Source organism: Cuculus canorus, chromosome 2 (assembly GCF_017976375.1).
Source record: "Cuculus canorus isolate bCucCan1 chromosome 2, bCucCan1.pri, whole genome shotgun sequence".
In the NCBI taxonomy this organism is placed as follows: Eukaryota; Metazoa; Chordata; class Aves; order Cuculiformes; family Cuculidae; genus Cuculus; species Cuculus canorus.
Genome location: NC_071402.1, coordinates 51691958 through 51714704, shown reverse-complemented (window position 1 = coordinate 51714704; position 22747 = coordinate 51691958).

Here is a 22747-nt window from a genome sequence, read left to right as displayed (position 1 = left end):
CCCTCAGCCTCCTCTTCTCCAGGCAGAACAACCCCAGCTCTCTCAGCTGCTCCTCGTAACTCTTGTTCTCGAGCCCCCTCACCAGCTTTGTTGCTCTTCTCTGGACACTCTCCAGAGCCTCAACATCCTTCTTGTGGTGAGGAGCCCAGAACTGAACACAGTATTCAAGGTGCGGTCTCATCAGTGCCGAGTACAGAGGGAGAATCACCTCCCTGGACCTGCTGGTTACACCATTTCTGATACAAGCCAAGATGCCATTGGCTTTCTTGGCCACCTGGGCACACTGCTGGCTCATGGTCAGTCGGCTGTCAACCATTACCCCCAGGTCCTTCTCCTCTGTACAGTTCTCCAGCCACTCTTCCCCCAGTCTGTAGCACTGCATAGGGTTGTTGTGCCCCAAGTGCAGGACCCGGCATTTGGCCTTGTTGAACCTCATGCCATTGGCCTCAGCCCAGCTGTCCAGCCTGTTCAGATCCCTTTGCAGAGCCTCCCTACCCTCCAGCAGATCCACACTTCCTCCCAGCTTAGTGTCATCCGCAAACTTGCTGAGGGTGCACTCAATGCCTTCATCCAGGTCATTGATGAAGACATTGAACAGGGCTGGACCCAGTACCGAGCCCTGAGGAACCCCGATTGTCACTGGCCTCCAGCTGGAGTTAACTCCATTGACCACCACTCTCTGGGCCAGGCCATCCAACCAGTTTTCAACCCAGGAGAGTGTGCGCCTGTCCAGGCCAGAGGCTGACAGTTTCTGAAGCCAAATGCTGTGAGAAACTGTGTCAAAGGCTTTACCAAAGTCCAAGAAGACTACATACACGACCTTTCCCCCAACCAGTAGTAGAGTCATTTTGCCATAGAAGGTGATCAGGTTAGTTTGGCAAGATCTGCCTTTTGTAAACCTGTGTTGACTGGGCCTGATCACCCGGTTCTCTTGCATGTGCTTCATGATAGCACTCAAGATTACCTGTTCCATGACTTTCCCCGGCACTGAGGTGAGACTGACAGGCCTGTAGTTCCCTGGATCCTCTCTGCAACCCTTCTTGTAGATGGGCACAACACAGCCAGCCTCCAGTCTAGTGGAACTTCCCCAGTGAGGCAGGACAGCTGGAAGATGATGGAAAGGGGTTTGGAAAGGACATCTGCCAGCTTCTTCAATACTCTTGGGTGGATCCCATCTGGCCCTGTAGACTTGTGGATGTCTAGATGGGCAAGCAAGTCTCTAACCGCCTCCTCTTGGATCATGGGAGCCTCATTCTGCTCCTCTAACTCTTGGGTAAAGAAACAGTAACCCTAAAGTGGTTTTCCATGAGGACAGCTCTTATTCCTGTGCTTCCCTGTGGAACAAATCTTTCCTACTTCCTTCTTGGAATACTTGTCCTGGGAACAATAAATATTCTTCCATATTTTCAATAAGACAGCGTTTCAGAATGTGTACTACCACCTCCTCAATGAAGCAATGGTTACTTTTCGCATCTTCCCCTTGGAAATGAGACAGTCTGTCCTATCTTCTGCAGTTAAAATGAGCAATGCCACTGGATTCGGTAGTTTCTCAGAACTAAGCTTCTCAAATATCTTAGAACGTGACATTAAGAGGCCCAGTGTTTGAATTTTTTAATGACTTTGAATTGTCAGGAAGTCATTCTCTTGGGAGTGCTAGGCTTAATGATACCAAAAATACTTAAGTCTATTAAATGACCGGAGCATCAGGAGGATGGATAATCCATTGATACTCTAAATACTGCAAATTATCATCCTCCATTTGTGATGAAAATGTGCACCCCAAGGATATAATTCTATCAGAATAACAGTTCTCCAAACAATTTTAACTATCAGATATATTTTCAGCCTTTTCTGCTCTTCGTATTCACCCAAGACTGTCCTGAATTGGTTTCTATCTGCAATGGTCAAAATTACTTTCTGGTAGATTGCCTGATATCAATGGTAGTGGGAAGAAAGACATTTTTTATTGAAAAAAATGAAAATCATTTTCAGAGAAGACTCCTCAAACATTATTTTGGAGCAGTGACTTTGTATTCTGTTGGTAACCCAAGAGCGAATACAGATATTAAATATCACTTCCACAGCAGTGGAATTTTCCTTCCAGAATAGTAGAACTTCACTGATCTAAATTCGAGAATAAATGTGAATCTTGATTAACAGTTATGCATCTTTGATATACACTAATGTGTCTGTGCTTATTTATTTGAAAAAGAGGGTCAATCAAAAACTCTTGAAACAAGTTGTTTTGCTGACAAATATACAGTCCTGTTGTCCACAGCTGTAACTGGCTACTTTCTTGCCAGTCACAAAAATATTTACAAATCTTGAAACGCTTGTAATTATTTGTCTGATAATTTATACTAGGAGTGTGCTCTCCACTTAGCTTATTGGGACTTAAATGAACACTCAGAGGCTGTGAGGAGCAAATGGGCTCAGTGAATAATCTGAGAACAACTTCAATTTGCAGAAAGTATTCAGCAATGACTTTCACAAAGCACTGACTCATAGCTGGATTTAAAAGAAAAAAAATGCTCAGTTCGCTTCAAAATTAATGAGAGCCGTGTGATGTTTTTTAGAAAGTCTTTTATAGTCCAGAAAATGATTTTTTTCCTGAATTCACAGAAGACAACTGATTCACTTAAACATGTTTTATGGTATAACTTTAATTTTGAAAAGCCTGAAATTAGCACAATGTCTCCATGAGGTAAGGCTAATTATGCGTTTTTGCCTTGGAGTAGAAATAGTGGAATGAGGTCTGTATATATCACAGTAGAAAAGTGTTATTTAACGTGAGAACACTGTTGAATGATAGATAACTAGTCAAGTATTTCAAGAAGAATTCAAAATCATGTAGTCCTGTGAATTTTTAATGTTTACAGAAAATTTCAAGGGAATTATGAGCAATCTATAGCTCTGTGTTACTCTAATTTTTAAAGCTTTTGAGATAACTACATAATATTATTACGTTTCACTTTATTTCTTGTGTGTAACAGGCTTAATCCTGGATGGGGTCATAAACTACATAAAGAGAAAGACTTAACGGTTAAAAAGATGCAATTATAATTTCAAATTACTATTGAGTTTTGGCTTCCAATGAGTTTGCAGCCAAAAGAGAATACAAAAATCTTGGTTTCTTCTGAAAACAGAAAGAAAGATATTCATAGTGCTTTAGATGCCCCCCCAAGTTCTGTTTAAGAAAAAAAAAGTTAGCATTTTAAGCATGAGCTGCAGCAAGATATCTGGGTGCCTTGCTGAACCTCTTCAGTGATGGAGTCCATGGTGAACTTGGATGTACAGGCAGTTTTCCGCCATGCCCTGGCACTCTAATAGACAGAATTTATGACTATATTTAGACACAACTTATTGTTCTCCTAGGCAATGAATCATGATGCCATCTAATACTGATGTTTCTTGAGATCTTCTTTTGGACAAGTTGTGAGAGATCAGTCACAATTTTGTTCATCCATTAATCGCAGCAGTATGATGTATAGGTTTAGCTCTACCTTTTCTGCTTTGAAGTAGAGCTTCACAAACCAGTTTCCACAAACTATGGTCATGGACTGCAGCAATGCCGTGAATAAATGGGCTTAAAAGCCTCACTCCATGACCATGAAGCTCTCAGATACACTCTTGCCTTTCCAAACCGCCAAGACATGACTTATACCTCCATCAAGGAGGAAGATACCATAGATGTTTTCTTTTCCTTGATAAGATGAAGAATACAAATATCCCAGCCATACATCTCCAAATTATATCTTATCATGTTAGAAATACCTCTATTTGTAAAGAAGTGGCCAATGGGAATTTTTATATGAGTGAGTGTCATGAAAAGAGAAACAATTCCACTGCGTAGGATAGTTCAGCATAAGAAAATAGATCGGCCCACTTCATTTCAGGTCTGACTCTGATCTTCTGACAACATCCTGCGTCTCCTTTGTAGGAAAGAGGAGGAGGGAAGAAAGAAGCAGGCAGCATGGTTGGAACAAAAAATGATATATTTATTCACTCACTATGAAACCATGAAACTCAATATTACAAGGATGTTGTGCATGCAATCTGAAAGCAGTTAATCAAATTAATGGAAGAAAATTGCATCAGTGACTACAAAAACACAAGTTCAGACCTTTGTTCACTAAAACATAGATTAGTGGAAAATGACACAATACCTTGGTGAAAATACCAGTATGTCCTTGTCTTTGTTGCATAATCTTCCTGAGGCATGTGCTGCAGGTGATAGGGACAGGCTAAACGCTGGAAGGAGCTCTGGTCTGACCCCATGTGGTCACTCTCACATTCTTAAAGGGGATTGTCACACATTTAATGAAGGAACTTTGGGGTAGTGGGATGGGACAAGAAGAAATCAGTTCACTTTGCTTTCAGTCTGAGTAATTCACCCATTTCAGATGTCTCACGTCTCAAATCTGGTCCATACAAAAGTTCGGACTCTGTGACTGAACAGTTTCCCTCATGCTGTTTCTGGTTCTCTGTTTCGACCATGAAGTCAGTTACAGACTACAAAAAGCTTTTTATCTGTTAAGGAGGTGAGACCTTGAAACAGGCTTCCTGCAGAAGATGCCAAATCTCATACCCTGGGAATTTTAAACCAGGTCAGAAAAATTTCTTTCAGGGAGGAACACAGCACATTTTGTCCTGGAACAGAGGGACTGAGTAGCCTCCTTCATTTCACTGTACTTGCTATGCCCCAGAGCCCTTGTTTCTTTTTAAGTCCATAATTTTTTTAGGATACCTCTGCCCCTCTCTTTTTTTCTACTCAGTCCTATATCTTCACACTTGGTAAGGCTGGGGGAGGCTGAAGACACTGATGTAATTCATAGCCCCATTTGATACACAGATTGAAGGGAATGCAGTTCACCATATGCTATTCTTAGATTTCAACACGTTATTTGATATACAAGTACATAAAAGAAAGACAATTAACTCAGCTACATCCAGTTATAACTCCTCAGGGTTTCAGATATTAATTTTGCCAAGGGTAAATAAAGTTGCATCATACTACGCTCCGCTCCATTCAGCTTAATCGAAGTGCTGTATGCTTTTGTGATGTCCCTCACCTTATATGCACTGCAGTAGAGAAGAGATGCAGTCTCTGTTGCTCTCAGAATTCACATGAACAAGCATCCAATGCTTCTCTGCTTGCTGTCGGCCAGCAAGGCCGGATCCCCTTAAAAAACAGCTGCAAAAGCCGAATAAATTTTGTTACCAGAGTTGCAAGTGTTTATAGCTGAAGTCTGAAGGCAAACAGATGATACGTATCTGTGATTTGAGGGCTATGCAAAGCTCCACAAATGAGGGACCATGCTTTCAGTTACACAACTAAAAACATGTAAGTAAATAAATACAGCCCTACCCCTGAACAGCCCCCATAATATCAAGCTGTTCTTGGCTGTTCTCTCCTACTCTGCAAGGGAAGTCTATTGCTATTCCAAGGTGTGATGATATTCTTCTTGGAAAACATCCTGTCTCCCTGGGAAACAAGTTCAGATGTAGTCCTTGGCACTGCTGATGCAAATACCTCACTGCTGTCAAAGTTACTCTCTCAAAATACATTTTTGCCTTTGTACTAAGTCCTTTTCCCCTGCTAGGTCCTTAAAGATCAGAAGCCCATAGAAGTATTTATTTTGTTGCCCAAAATTCACCTGTAATAAATGTATCTCTCACAACTGATCCTACAAATAAGCTTAAACTCCTTCAAAGGACATGTTGTGCTCTTTCATTTTTTTCTGACTCCTCATTTGGACAAAACTTTCTATGTATTTGACTAACGTTCTTGGTATGTTGTTGAAAATAAATATCTTAAAAGTGCCATGTGATTTGTCCTGTTTATTCAAGCAGTTCTTCCCTGTCCCCCATAGTCATCACCCTGATATTATACTTTGTTGTGTGCAGTCATGTTCTTTCAAAAAGCAAAATTTCTGTATTTGAAGACAGATTCTCTTCCCTGTGTCCATGGTCGTAACCTTTTCTGCTCATCTTCCAGTCTGAGTTCATTTCTCCTAAGCAGAATAATGACTTTCCCCAGGAAAATCAGATATTGGTCATATTTACCTAAATGAAAAATTTATTAATCCCACGGTGCTTATTATCATTTTCTGTATCAGTCAATATCTAGTTATTAAAAAAGCAGCTTATTATTAGTTTATAGAGTGTCAAGCAAAATTAAAGATTCTATTCCGTTAATCAAGTGAAATAACTGCCGGGAAAACAGTCGGTCTTGTGTACTCAAGTTACTATAGTCTGGCTTTTCATAGGTTTTAAAAATAAGCTGGAACTGCCACAATTATGTAGATGTCAGCCAAATACAGACTCTATGGCTTTCCTTGGTACCGCCTGTGAAGGAATTATTTGTCTGCCTTCTGCAGGTTATAATCAGATCCAATCATGACTTACAAACTGAGAGTGCTAGCAAATTTACTGTCTTCACTGGAATACTCCTGGGTCAAAAGTACATGGAGGACCATGGCTGCACCTGCGGATCCAGACGGAATGCATATGCAACTGTGCTGAGTTCACAAAGATCATTCTCTGGCATGGAGGGGTTTGCATAATGATTGCCGTTATCTTGTATTTACAGTGTCCCAAGGGTTCTTTCTTGCAAGAAGCAGAGCAGAAAGACACTGAAGGAGGAACAAATATCACTCTATTTTTCTCATAGTTACAGAAATATTCCTGAAAGTGAAAAATATAAATTATTCTCCTGCAGCCAGCCCTTACATTAATACACAGGACGCCAAATTCATTATCATGTTCTGCTCCCTGCGAGTGTGAGGAGGTAGAGGTCACCCATGTTTCTCTAGCAGCTTTCCCAGATGCTTAAAGATCCTTGTGTTCCGCAGAGTCCTATTGTTTTCTTGTCTAAGCAAGCCCATATCCTGGAGCCTTTTCCCACAAGCTGTGCGTAACCTGTCACAGAATGCTCATTGCTCATCTCCAGTTTATGAAGCTCCCCAGCTTATGTGACAAGTTAGCCTCATATCTGTCCTGTTTAGACACTGATGCTGCATGGACAGAAGAGTTTATTTCAGTCTTTTATTTGTGGCTGCTATTTGTTCTATGACTTTGATGTTCGGCATCTGATTGTGATTGCTCTTGTCTTCATAGCCACAAGGAGGTGGTCAAGCATACCAATATGAGAAAGGTGGTTCTGCCCTTGTGTACTTTGTCAAACTCTCTGTTGCCGCTGGGACGGCACAGTGGTGTTTCTCACCTTTAGCTGAAAGGCCCTGTATGTAGCCAGTTGTCCATCCCCCAGGATGTCTGTTCAATGCCAAGAAATGTGTTTCGGGGACTTCCTGAAATAGAAGTTACACATTACTGTTAAATAGCCTCTCAAAGATTTTTCTTCCATGAATCTGCCTAGTTGATGCTTGAATCTGGATGAATATGGACTTCCCATGTGCCTAGAAGTAATGAGTTCAGTACTATGATAACATGATATGTTGATAAACATCTCCTTTTATTTTGAAGTTGCTTCCTGAGCATTTCCTTCAACTCTCTCCAAATTTGTAATTTTAAGGTGTTATGTGGTACCGTGAACAACCATTCTGTTCTTGCTTCCCCTATGTCTGATGTAATTTCATTGGCTTTTGTCATAGACGTTATATCCTGCCTGAAGAATCACTGTCTAATCCTTTCCTGCATCTAAACTTTTCTGCGTTTTCACCATTCTTGTGGACTTTCTCTGTACTGTTCTTGGTTGTAATGCACCTTTATTTGAAGCTAAACAGGATGGAGTATGACTCTAACCTGGCACTCAGACAGAAAATGGAAAAACCACTGACAGGACTATTTCTGTACTTCACCTGCTGGTTATCACAGAATCACAAGGTTGGAAAGGACCCATTGGATCATCGAGTCCAACCATTCCTAACACTCCCTAAAACATGTCCCTAAGCACTTCATCCACCCGTTCCTTAAACACCTCCAGGGAAGGCGACTCGACCACCTCCCTGGGCAGCCTGTTCCAGTACCCAATGACTCTTACTGTGAAGAATTTTTTTCTGATATCCAACCTGAACCTCCCCTGACGGAGCTTCAGGCCATTCCCTCTAGTCCTGTCCCCTGTCACTTGGGAGAAGAGGCCAGCTCCCTCCTCTCCACAACCTCCTTTCAGGTAGTTGTAGAGAGTAATAAGGTCTCCCCTCAGCCTCCTCTTCTCCAGGCAGAACAACCCCAGCTCTCTCAGCCGCTCCTCATAAGACTTGTTCTCCAGCCCCCTCACCAGCTTTGTTGCTCTTCTCTGGACACGCTCCAGAGCCTCAACATCCTTCTTGTGGTGAGGGGTCCAGAACTGAACACAGTATTCAAGGTGCGGTCTCACCAGTGCTGAGTACAGAGGGAGAATAACCTCCCTGGACCTGCTGGTGACCCCATTTCTGATACAAGCCAAGATGCCGTTGGCCTTCTTGGCCACCTGGGCACACTGCTGGCTCATGGTCAGTCGGCTGTCAACCAGCACCCCCAGGTCCTTCTCTTCCGTGCAGCTCTCCAGCCACTCTTCCCCCAGTCTGTAGCGCTGCATAGGGTTGTTGTGCCCCAAGTGCAGGACCCGGCATTTGGCCTTGTTAAACCTCATCCCATTGGTCTCGGCCCAGCAGTCCAGCCTGTTCAGATCCCTTTGCAGAGCCTCCCTACCCTCCAGCAGGTCGACACTTCCTCCCAGCTTAGTGTCATCTGCAAACTTGCTGAGGGTGCACTCGATGCCTTCATCCAGGTCATTGATAAAGACATTGAACAGAGTTGGACCCAGTACTGAGCCCTGAGGAACTCCACTTGTGACTGGCCTCCAGCTGGAGTTAACTCCATTGACCACCACTCTCTGGGCCCGGCCATCCAATCAGTTTTCAACCCAGGAGAGTGTGCGCCTGTCCAGGCCAGAGGCTGACAGTTTCTGAAGCAGAATGCTGTGAGAAACTGTGTCAAAGGCTTTACTGAAGTCCAAGAAGACTACATCCACAGCCTTTCCCCCATCCAGTAGTTGAGTGATTTTGTCATAGAAGGTGATCAGGTTAGTTTGGCAAGATCTGCCTTTTGTAAACCCATGTTGACTGGGCCTGATCACCCGGTTCTCTTGCATGTGCTTCATGATAGCACTCAAGATTACCTGTTCCATGACTTTCCCTGGCACTGAGGTGAGACTGACAGGCCTATAGTTCCCCGGATCCTCTCTGCAACCCTTCTTGTATATGGGCACAACATCAGCCAGCCTCCAGTCCAGTGGAACTTCCCCAGTTATTTAACAGAATATGTTACTGGAGCTAGAGCGTACAGAATTTTGACTGGTCAGAATTGCACCTGTGTATTACAGACACAAAGTCCAGGGAAGAGACGGCTGGTATGCAATTGTAACAAAAGATGTGTTTGAAAAAGCTGTTACCTTGTCTGCACTGCTGAAAGTATAAAACTTTCACAAGGGAAAAAATAGACTTGTATAACAAAGACAGACCTTTATCTCCATGTGGGAATGAAAAAAGCTAAGCATGTTCTGTGAGCTAACTCTTCCTCAACACCACTGGAATGAGAAACTTTCAGAAAGTTCCTTTCTCACGAATACTCTACACGAATCTTTACAGAGCAAGATGTGCTATATATCACAGTTATGGTATGATCAATAAAAGATTTTAGAAGTAAATTGAATAAAAGTTGTACAATTAATCTATTCTAGTTGTGGCAGAATGTCTTCTGTGCATATGAAATAGACATGATGGAAATCCCTGAAATGCTATCAGTAACAACACTTTTAATTTTAGAAAGGAAAAAACTAGGTGATATGACTTGTAAGGAAATTGACACAAGAAATTTTATTTCATTAGACATTTTACTTTTTTTATACCGCTATTACCTTATGTGAATGTAACATTCTCCCTTAGGCAGATTGTTTTTTAGGATATCAATAAAGCCACCTTGGTACTTCACATAAACCTCTTATCCCAGGAAGAGCAATAAGCAAGTCCCCAAATTGTGATAATCTCCTAGCAGATACGTGAGTGTAATTAGCATACAATTAGCACCAATAGTTTCCCATTTAAAGACAGCATTTGGAGAATTTTGGTGTATATGGAGCGATTAATCGAGAGAAATGGTGTATAACAGACATCTATGCATAGCCCAGGATACTGGAGACAGCTGTGAAAATCAAGGAACAACATGTGCCACCAAGGAAACCAAATGTCGTATGAAGAATGCAAGGTCTGTTCCCCATTTTGAAGAATGACAGGCTCTGAGTATAAAGGTCAAAATGTTACAGCCACAATTATGAAACATCTAAACCAAGGGAAGTGTTTCACAATGTTTCTGAAAAAATAATTAGAATCTCCTGATGGAAATAATATGCAACAGCACAAGGTGGGAGTTTGCACATTGGCTGTGGCACTGGTAGGCTGAAAAGATGACAGTGCTGTGATGTGGTGGCAGAGATCAGCTCAGAGGGGAGAGTGAGGGCTGGGTGAGGGCACAGCGGCTGCCGGAGAAGGAGGCTGACAGGAGGAGAAGCAGATACATGAGTTTTCTGGGGATACAAAGGCTGCGGCTGTGAAGATGTGGTAAGCGGATACCACTGAGGCTTGCCTCGTTCCTCTGCCAAGATTCAGCATCCCTGGATGATGTGAAACAAACTAGATGGCACAGTGGGTCACCAGCAACACCATGTCACATCAACGACAGTGTCCCTTGGTCACTAATGCTTAGATCCAGCAGAAATTTTGGTCACCTCAATGTCCCTGAAAAGGCAAAACACAGATCTTCTTTTAGGTAGATTTATTAAAGGAAAGAGTCAGAGCTAAGAGCCGTTGTACCACATGGCTTCCTTATCTTGTTGTCTTTTCTTTTGTCATGTGTTTTCATGTTGCCTTTTTATTAATTAGGCTATATAAATTTGAATTTTTCTTCGCATTTTAATCTGATGTGATTTCATGCCACTGTTTGCACTGAGGCCTGCTTCTTTAGGGGGTTTTGGGAGAAATTGAGAAGAAGATGACTGATATTTATATCAGGAACGGAGTATTGCTTAGCTGAATTTTTAATGTGCTCATTACTGTTCAGTGGGGAGCAGCTGCTGGATTTCTTTTCATTCAATTGCATTTTTAAATTTGGGAAAAGTACCTGAAAGATTGGGTTTCACTTGTTAGAAATCTGGAAAAAAATATGATGGGACAGAACTGAATACTAATTACAATAACCATTTCATTAATCATTAAAAACTAATTAATCAGTCATTGGTTCATTCATCTGGACCTTAAACTGAATTATGTGAAAAAGGGATATGATCTATGTCTATTAAATCCCACAGGGTCTATGGTGGAGAAGGATGAGTAGCAATGACTTATAGCTTATTCTTGGCACATGCTGGTATGCCACTCCACCACATCAGATGGCTGAAAAATGTTGCTAGGACTTGTAAGACTAAATGTTATGTACTTATATTTCTGTCTCTGTGAACACAGCAGAAATAGTGATGATGTGTTGTTTTCTTTTTTTTAGTTAGACCAATTAAAAAGACAACTGAATTTTGGGATTATTATTTTTATTGTATTTGTCACAGACTTTAGGTTTTAAAGTGTGATTTGTACTTTTAGTATATAGATAGAATGTACACAGTACCTGAATATTTTGTAAAAGTAACAGGCTAATTATGCTAAAGATGAAAGTAGGTCTGAACTATACCCTTTTCACCTAATGCATGTATTAATTACATAACAGTAGACTTACTTATTTGAGTAGGCTTCTATGAGATTATGATATTCATGGAAAACAAATTACAAAACCTAAATCATTGCACTGGGACTTCCTCCTCCTCCTCCTTTTTTTTTTTTTAGCGTTTTTTTTTTCCCACCAGGTTTATGAATATTTCAAATTCCCTTAGTAAAATTGTGATTTAACCTGTGAATTAAATTTACTCATCTGAATTATTACATATGGACTATATAGCTTGGGCAGGGATACTGGCTTGATATTTGAGTATGCACACGTATATATGACCACTGTTAGTTGAAGCTTAAGGAACAAAAACTTATAGCAGGTGAAAAGGAGCAAAGCTAGTGAAGATAAAAAGAAAGGCAGAATGAGTGCTTATAGAGAGAGGAAAAGATCTGGATGGTCACAGGAAGAGTAAATTCGTTAGGAAAACACTGGAAATCTGCTGCCTGGAACAGTCGAGGTGGGGGTTATGGTGGCTGGAAGTCTGCACAGCGAGTGACTTGTGACAAAGACCTCTGCAGCAGTAAAGAAGGAGAAGGGATGAGCAAAGAGCTTCTCATTTGAATAACTGTTCCCGACTGCCTTTCTAAAGACTCTGCCAGAAATGCTTTGAAAAGCCTGGCTCATATTTCTGGCATGTCCATAGATGAGATGCCTAACAATAAATCTTGATTTATAAGACAATAACTGAGGAGAAAATTAAGTCAGGTAAAAAGGGCTTAAAAGATTTTATTCTCTTGGCAACATAATCTGACAATACAGAAAAGCTATGATCTAGTTGTCATTATAGAAATGTGGTGATATGAATCCCATGACTGGAATGTGGCTATCAATGGCTACAGGCTGTTCAGAGGGGACAGACCGGCAAGGATGGTTGGAGGTGTTGTCCTGTATCTCAGGAAAGGGATAGAATGTGAAGAACTGTTGTTGAAGAGTAGCCACGAACAGGTTGAAGGCTTGTGGGTCAAAATTAAAGACGGAAGAACCAATGGGGACCTTGTGGTTGGTGTATACTACAGGCTACACGATGAAGGAGAGACAACGGATGAAGTCTTCTTCCTCCAGCTACAGGAGGTTGTTTCACGCTCACAAGCTCTCATTCTACTCGGGGACTTCAACCACCCTGACATATGCTGGAAAAGTAGAACAGCAAGTTGTAGGCAATCCAGGAGACTCCTGGAGTGCATTGAGGATAATTTCTTAGTCCAGCTGATAGAGATCCCCACCCGAGGAGATGCAATATTGGACCTTATGGTCACCAATACAAGCAAACTCATCAGTGACGTTAAGATTGGAGGCAACCTGTGCTGCAGTGATCTTGCACTGGTGGAGTTCAAGGTCCAGAGGGATATGGGACAGGTGAGGAGAATAGTCAGAACACTAAATTTCAGGAAAGCAGAATTCCAGCTCTTCAAGGAATTACTCAGTAGGACCCCCTGGAACGTGGTCCTCTGAGACAACGGAGTGGAAGAGAGCTGGAAAATATTTAAGGAAACTTTCCATAAAGGGCAGGAGCACTCAGTCCCTGTATGTAGAAAATCATAGAATCATAGGATAGTAAAGGTTGGAAGGGACCTTAAAGATCATCTTGTTCCAACCCCTCTGCCATGGGCAAGGACATCCAAGTAGATCAGGCTGCCCAAGGCCCCATCCAACCTGGCCTTGAACACCTCCAGAGATGGGGCATCCACAACCTCCATGGGCAACCTGTTGCAATGTCTCACCACTCTCATGGTGAAGAAATTCTTCCTAATGTCTAGTCTAAATCTACCCCTCTCCAGTTTATACCAATTCCCCCGGTCCTATCCCCACAAGCCTTTGGTCCTACCCCTATCAGGCAGGAAAGGGAAGAGACCGGCATTGCTGAGCTGAGACCTGCAGGTTAAATTTTAAAAAAAGAGGGAACTGCACAGGCAGTGCAGGCAGGGACAGGTAACCTGGGACATGTATAGAGATGTTGCCTGCTTATGTAGGGATGAGGTCAGGAAGGCCAAGGCGCAGGTGGAGCTGAACTTGGTAAAGGAAGTAAAGACAAACAAGAAGAACTTTTACAGGTACGTCAATCAAACGAGGAAGATCAAAGAGAATGTACCCCCACAGGTGGTTGAAAATGGTGATCACGTATCAAGAGATGAGGAGAGGGCTGAGGTACTTAACAACATTTTTGCCTCAGTCTTCACCGATAGCCACTCTCCTCATCCCTCTTGGGTCATAGAACAGCAAGACAGTGACCAGGAGTGTAAACCCCCTCCCACAGTAGAGGAGGATCAGGTTTGAGACCACCTGTGGAAGCTGAACATATATAAGTCTATGGGATCTGATGAGGTGAATCCCAGAGTCCTGAGGGAATTGGCAGATGTGGTTGCCAAGCCACTCTCCATGATACTTGAAAAGCCATGGCAGTCAGGAGAAGTCCCTGGTGATATGAATTTGATGGGTGGATGGTACAGTAGATAAGAAACTGGTTGGATGGTTGCATTCAGAGAGTAGTGGTCAATAGCTCAAAGTCCAGATGGAGATCCGTGACAAGTAGAGTCAATGATATTGACAGCAAGATCAAGTGCACCCTCAGCAAGTTTGCAGATGACAACAAGCTGAGTGATGTAGTTGCCACACTGGAAGGAGGGTATGTCATCCAGAGGGACCTGGACAGGCTGGAGAAGTCGGCCTGTGAGGACCTCATGAGGTTCAACAAGGCCAAGTGCAAGGTCCTACACCTGGGTCGGGGCAATCCCTGTTTTCAGTACACGATGGGGGGTGATGTGCTTGAGAGCAGCCCTGGAGCGAAGGACTTGGGGGTGCTGGTCGATGAAAAGCTCAACGTGAGTTGGTAATGTGCTCTCGCAGCCCATAAGGCCAATCGTATCCTGGGCTGCATGAAAAGAAGCATGGCCAGCAGGGAGAGGGAAGTGATTCTGCCCCTCTATTCCTCTCTTGAAGATACGGTCTACGGAACAAAATACTTTTTCTTTTGTCCTCATTGTGTTTAAAGATTTTGACTTAAGCATATGAGATTTTCTAGCCAATAATGACAGAGATAAAACTGGGAATTAAGTGTCATTGCATCAGCTTACTTCAGCTTTGTGCGGAGGAGTGCTCATCCATGACCTTACATTTAGGCTGCTGTTTTGCATGGTCATAATCATGCACTCTGAAGATCTTAGGGGTGGTAAAGCTGGTGTCTTCAGTTCTCTGCATCCCTCACATTACCAATTGCTTTGTTTCCCTAAGTATGACATGATGTTGCTGCAAACATGTTGAGCTTTATTTGTCTTTCTGTATTTCATCCTCATTATTCCAGAGACTGTTTTATTCAAGGTGACCAAGGTCAACAAAAGGGTATAGTTTGTGGCTCACTAATGAGAACATTCTTGTCTGGATAAAATCCTGACAAAACTGTCACACCCCGTGGTCTCTGGTCCCAAGGATGTTCTCTTTAGAGCTTTTTAAACATTGAAAATAAAACACATTTTATTCCATAATAATGATAACCAGTATGTTATAGTGAAAGGCATTGCAAAAAATTCCGATGAGTTGGCTTAAATACGCTATCAAATATTTAAAGTGAATTCATCTATAATGAGAAGGCAACATCCATTGTATCAAGACACCAGCCTCTGAGATCTTTTGCTCTGTTGTGTTTTTAAGGGTTGCTTACAGCTGACATTTTATTGAAAGAAACAACTGTTTGACAGGAATCCTTGGCAGAAATTCACTTTTCAAAAAAGAAAAATACTATGTTAAAAATGTCTTTCAAAAATAATTTTATTCACAGATCCACAGTTTTTGATGAACATAAACAGTCATGAAAATTTTGATTATTATTTCAATGATTTCTGAGTACTGGATTTAATTTAAATATTCATTTTTTGCCAATTAAAAATAATAATCTTGAACTCTGCTAGAGGGAAACAATGGCTATTTTCACCTCTTACTCTTGCTGTTTGCTTAATTGCATTACCAAGAGAGTGGCCATATTGGGAAAGAGGAAAAACTGACTGTTAATGTATGTTGCCCCAGGTTTAGAACGGAGAATTAAGATATCTTAAACATTTATACAATAGCATTTATAGGATAAATTTTCTCCTCATCATAGCATGAACTCACTGTTTTTCTCCTAAGAAAGATACTTGGAGCCAACAGAATTATGAATTGTGCGCTCAGATGTTACTTCAAGGGGTTAGCTTAATTTCATGTTTCAGAAGAGCTACTGAAGAGTTTGTCTCATTTTTACTTATTTGCAAGTCAGCTATGGTTTAGTTTAAAAAAATAAATTGCTCGCAATAGTATTAAGTACAGAACAAAACTATTTTCATGCAAGTAAGATGAAGTTGTTGACTGCTTCCTCATACTGAAATCCATCTCACCTTTGTGAACAGTTTTCAATACAGAAATAGTATTATGTGATAAGACATACAGAAGGTAAAATTATAGTAATTAATTGTTTCCCCAGAAGAATTTCACAAAGGCAATCAACAAGATTATGAAATGTTGAACAACCTTGCCTGCACGAAAGCACTGTAAATGTCACTTCCCAAGTCTTTAATGTGTATTCTTGAATTTAATGTGTTCTTTGCTAACTTTTCCTAGTCCATTAAAAAATAAAGTTTTTTATCTGTCATACTTTCTTTTTATACATTAAAACCTAGAGCTATCTTTTTAAACTTTAAATTTGAAGAGATCACTATCGATAGACAAACAAATTTATTTTAAAATAAACATTAAAGCTAGTGTAGTTCAATAGTTATTGCCATATGCAGCCCAACAGAATAATTTAACTTATTTTACCTCTATTCTCCACTATAACTTGGCATTTTCAACAAATTCCATGGTAGGTTCTCTTTTGGTGCCAATTTTTGGCTGCTGTATATCTGCCCAGCTTCTTAGAATTATACTGAAATGCAGTAGTTGGCTACAAATGTTTTTTCTACATGGAAAATTTTGAGCATTCTAAACATGCTAAAATGCTGCCAAAAATTTACTATTTGGGATTTCTAGCACAGCTGCTTCATGTTCCTTTGTTTGGAGTGCGTGCGTATGCCCGTGTGTGTGTATAGATCAGTCTTTCAAGATAGAGAGCGTCTATTCCATGGCACCTCTATCTTTAAAAATTACAGTGTGCTGTTCAAGCTGGCTTGGGAAATGAAGAGTCGTGGAAGACTAGTAGAGCACAAGTGAGTGCAAGTGAGCACCAAAGCCTCTGAAATGTAATTTCCAGGAGATTCTGATGGTGCTTTTGTGAACAGTCTTACGTAGTTATAGTTTTGAGACAATCACGAAAGAGTATTGTGAAGCATTTTACAGGTATGGAGGGTGAGGGAGGATTATATAATAAGTCAACCCCCTCAAAGCCTACTGTTTTCTCTTGAAGAACTTTTCAGCTGAAGGAATTCCAAAGTCTAATTATGCCAAAAGCTAGATGATGATATATTACACAGACAGACACAGACCATAAATAAGCATCAAGAAATGTGAAGTAAAGCTCAGATATAGAAAAAGCTTTCCCAAGCATCCCTGCTGTGCATATATGAGCACGGCATAGTGGAAGATTCTTTTCTGACAAAATGAACTCAAGGCTTTGATGAAAGCAGGAAGGAAACACAGAAGTGAGAGAAAGTAGCTGGGTCCTTCGTTGCTTCAAAGAGCTTAGTTATGTAGTGGTGCTGGAGATGAAGTGTTCAGCTTTGGTTTTCAGCTGTGGTGCCCCGATCATGCTGCTAAAATTTTTTCCTCTATGCCTACTTTCTGCTATGCTCTGTACATCCTCTTGTGTGTGTTCATCCCTATTTCAGCAGTCTCAGACCTGCTTGCTGTCAGAAGCTAGGCATTTGTGATACATATGTATTGAGGCCTGTAGCCCTCATGTCATATTCTGAAGGACGGTTTCAGATGTATTGAAGAAAACACACACTTTATAGAAAGATACAAACCCATATAGACAGACCCATGCATGGGCTAGGGTTTCAAGAATGGCAACTTGGTCCAAAACACCGATCATTGAACTTCGCTCTGAATCTCATCCAAGTCAGGGTCAAACACTATACTCTCCTCCACCACCTGACACAAGAGCTAAATTACATTATTTTTTAGGATTGCTGTTGAGTGCCTTAGAGAGGTCTCTGCTAATACACAGGCTTGTGAGTCCACTCCCTTGGAGCACTGCACTACAATGGTGAACCATTCCCTGTATTGCACTGTATTGAGGAATAAGGCATCACAAGGTATTATGTTCACACCGTACATCAAGCCTAAGTCAACACTGCACCTCCTTTTGTCTGCGAGCTCCTTTCATGGCTAGCATAGCAAGGAAACCTGTGTAAGCAGGCCAGAAAGGGACTGAAGTTCCCTGTAGCTCAGTTAGATTACTGCCACGGCATTTGTTAACAGATTCAGCTATGTATGGTCATAAAGTTTCTGCAATGCATCTGTACTCTTGTGACACTGTTCCCAAGCCCATCAATGCACAGGGAAACCTCATTCCACTGTAGCAACAGATACAGACAGCACTCTAGGAGGATTCACACTGTAAAGAGAACAGCTCTGTCGGTAACTGCCTGTGGAATACGGTCTGTACGGAAATGGGTATAAAAGATGTAGTGGGGAGGAAAGGGCATACTTTGGGTTTCTGTGTTGAAATGCCATACATTTTCTAAACGTTGCCACAGTTATGGGAGATGCTTGCTATCTGCACATATACAAGTAAGACAGGCAGCAAAAGCCAGCAGGCTTTTTATACCAGCATGACTGCTCATTTAGCTGGAACCAGGTTATTAGAACTCATAAAGCAAAATACCTTAGAAGGGAACACTTAGAAAGACTCCACTACACAAATAGTTGTAAGCTGGTGTTTTATATATGTTTTCATGTTTATATACAGACTTTTGTTTGATCTACCAGGCCAAATTTTGCAGTATTTTTAGTTAATAAAATGTACCACAGGTGGTGTAAGTGCAGCTCTTAACCCAGACTTCAGTGCAGTAATACTGGTTTTAAATGAGCTACTAGAAATTTTACATTTTGACTGCTACCCTTCAAAAAGACAACACTTCCTTATAGAAGTGTCAGGGAGGGTCAAATTATTGCTGTATTACGCTACAATGCAGATCACTGTTTAGATCATGCATTTATGTTTCTGCTTTATTGATTTTTCACATTGTTACCACTAGAGTTTGCTACAATGCAATCAGATAGACTTTAATATATTCATTTCAAATCACTGAGCAATATAGATATCAAATTTCCAATCCTTTATATTGTAATCCTCAAATTAAAAGAAGGATTTTAATGTGTAGGGAAGGCAAATTTCAAAGTGGACATCAGATAATTATATAGGGCTGCTGTTAGGCATTTCTCAGTATTTGCTTTGAGAATCCTATTATTCTGGACTTATGAGACAAGCTGGGAGAGACTTAGGCAGAACCATATTCCAACATATTATGTAATTTTATTTAAATCCAATTATTTAATGAAATGAGGTATTTTTAGCTGGGCTTTAATTTTAAAAGAGCAGGGACAAAGTTTCAACAATGTCAAAATAGCTCACTTTCGCATTTTTTTTGAAAGTGTTTCAGTTTTTGTTTTGCAAAATGATTTCATGTTAAAAGCCTATTTTGTTTTATAGCAAGTTTACATTTTGAAGTTGAACATTGAAATAAAAGTATTTGAATTCTAGAAATACGTATCTTTTTCTGTCCCACCTCTCTGGGGCTTTTCTTTTTTCAGATGCAAATTTGAAGATTTTGATATCCTTTCCAACTGGAACTAAGACCCTTTTAAAAATCTATAAATTACTGGCAAAGTGAAGTCCTCTATCATTCACACAGCTCCTTCTGTGATGAAATTTGTTAAGTTATTAAGTGATAGTTGGCAAAAAATGAGATCATTTTCTCTCTGTATCTGAATACAACGGCTTATGAAGTTATACACAGCTTCCATTTGGAGGGAAAGACACTAGTTGAATCAAAGATAGAAAGAAAATATTATAACAGTTTACCCCCGAGTTTTGAGAACTCCACCTTTCATTGATTTGTTCACTCATTTTCAGTGGCTGAAACTGTGGAACATTCAGTCAGATGGTTAAGATCCTATTACAGCTAAATGACTGAAGTCAACATAGTTCTCTCTTACTTTCTTCCCTTGTAAGAGTGAAAGCACATCCAGAGCACTCACCCTTTTGAGCAGTTTTTGAAGTGATGTTATATGTAAATGTATGTTAAAATGGAATGTTAAAATGGAAGCTTGTTCTAATTGAGAGCGTGGTAGAATCACTGCTTTTTTCTGCTCCTGTTTTGAAGACAGCAGTGTGAAAAGGTGAGAAAAGCTCAAAAATAAGAAAATTATATTGGAACAGAGGGATATATTTTCTTTGTTGAGTGAGCTGTTGAGCTGTCAGAGAAACTGACCTTACGAGTCAAACCCAGGAGAAAATAAAATTGCAAAAGCTCTACACAGAAAGGACGACTCTGTCCAGGGTTGTTAGGAAGTAGCTGGAGAACTTACTACAGGGGACTACTTTCTTCTGCTTTCTCTTATATGTGCTTTTCCCAGTCCCCATTGCACTATTCAATTCAGCATGATACACAGACTTAATGTTTTCATTTACTGTTCCTCACAGTGCGGTTGTGTCTCCCATCTATCCTAGTTCTGTTTGCCCAAGCAGCCCAGAATTACACTGGTCTTCATTGTGTTTTCCTTCAGAAGTTCTTCCATGCCCCACTGTCCCCAAGATCTTCCTTCAGTCTTAGTTCTTTCTAAATATCGCCTTATCACTGAAATGTTGCATCAAAAGAAAATAGATATTTTTAAACTTCCAGTAGATCTGTGATGAATTTCTTTCCAATTAAAAGCATTTACTCTAAAATGACATGGTTTACTCTTTTAATACTATTATAGAATCATAAAGATATAGAATCATTTAAGTTAAAAAAAAACTTTAAGGCCTTCTATGATAGGGCTGCAGTGCTAGTAGATAAAGGAAGAGTACTCACATAATCTTCTTGGGCTCATGCAAAGTATTCAACACTGTCTTTGCATGACGTTCTTGTCTTGAAATGGGAGAGACGTGGATTTGACTGACAGATCACTCAGTGCACTCCGTTGTGGTCAACAGCAAAATGTCCAGTTGGAGACCAGTGATGAGTGGCATTCTGCAGGGGTCAGTATTGGGAACAATGTTGTTTAACATCTTTGTTGCAGTGGTACTGAGTGCACCTTTAGCAAGTTTGCTGATAATGTCAAGCTGCGTGCTGCAGTCAACACACTGGAGGGAAGGGATGCCATCCAGAGGGACTTTGACAGACTTGAGAAGTGGGTCCGTGTGAACCTCATGAAGTTCTACAAGGCCAAGCACAAAGTCCTGCAGCTGAGTCGGGGCAATACCAAGCACAAATACAGGCTGCACAGATAATGAACTGATAGTAGCCCTGAAGAGAAGGACTTGGGGGTACTGGTGGATGAGAAGCTCATTGTGAGCTGGCAATGTGCGCTTCCAGCCCAGAAAGCCAACCGCATCCTGAGCTCCATCAAAAGAAAAGTGACCAGCAAGTTGAGGGGGGTAATTCTGCCCTTCTACTCCATTTACATTTTCATGAGACCTCTCTTGGAGTACTGCATTCAGTTCTGGCTGAGATAGTTGGGGTTATTCCGCTTGGAGAAGAGAGGGCTCCAGGGAGACGTTATAGCAGTCTTCCAGTGCTTAAAGGGAGCCTACAGGAAAGTTGGCAGGGGGGTAGAACTAGATAATCTTTAAGGTCCCTTCCATCTCAAACCGTTCTATGATTCTATGGTCAAGTCCAATCCTTAACCTAACACTGCCAAGTTCACCACTAAACCATGTCCCTAAGTACCACATCTATATATCTTTGTTCTGGTTTCAGCTAAAGCAGAACATACTCTGACTTTTCAGCTAAGCCTCTTTCAAAACTTCCGCTCCTGAAGCTCAACAACACAGTCTTTCAGACAGTGGCTGCCTCTAGAATTGATAAGCCTGACGGTTATCACCAAGTTAATGGTGCATTGGTGTGTAGAGAGGACACTGCTCATACCTGTTTCTACGTAAATTAAGGCCACTCTTCTGGGAGGAGGGGACAGGGTAGTTGACCCAAACCTGACCAATGAAGTATTCCATGCCATACACTTTATACTCAGTATAAAAGCTTAGAGATCACAAGGGTCAGCCCCTCTTCTGTAACTGCTGACACTCAGGCTTGACCTCATTTTTCTGTCTGCCTTGCCTGAACCCATCCGCATGTTCCTGAATCCAGTTCCTGACTCCATTTCCTGCCTACCACTTAGTCCAGTTTGGGACCTTCTTCGCACCTGCTGTGCAGCATCTGTGGTGGTCTGAAGTCACCTGGGAAGTCTGAATTGGTTTTGTATACTTGTATATATTTTATCATTCCCTTATTAGTATTATCTTCCTTTTATTATTATTGTTTCATTAAATCTATTTTAGTGTTCCTAACCCACAAGTCAGCCTTTCTTTCATTTCCCTTTTCCCTTTTGTGTGTGGGAGGGAAGTGGGACTAAAAGCTGCTCAGTTTTAGTTACTGACCTGGCCAGGGGAGGAGGCTAAACCAGGATAGTCTTTTAAATACCTCCAGGGATGGTATTTAGCCACTTCCCTGGGCAGCCTGTTCCAGTCTTGATAACCCTTTGAGTGAAGAGCTTTCTTTCTAATACTCAATCTAAACCTCCCCTGGTGCAATTTGAAGCCATTTCCTCTCGTTCTATCACTTGTTACTTGGGAGAAGAGACCAGCACCCACCTTGCTATAACCTCCTTTCAGGTATTTGTTGACAGTAATAAGGTCTCCTCTCAACCTCCTTTTCTCTAGGCTAAACAACCTCAGTTCCTTCAGCTGCTTCTCACAAAAATTGTGCTCTAGCCCATTCACCAGCTTTGTTGTCCTTCTCTGGACATGCTCCAGCACCTCAATGTCTTTCTTTTAGTGAGGAGCCCAAAGCTGAGCACAGTATTCGAGGTCAGTTCAGTCTTTCTACATTCTTTTTTCACTGTCACTGACCTTTCTGGTCAC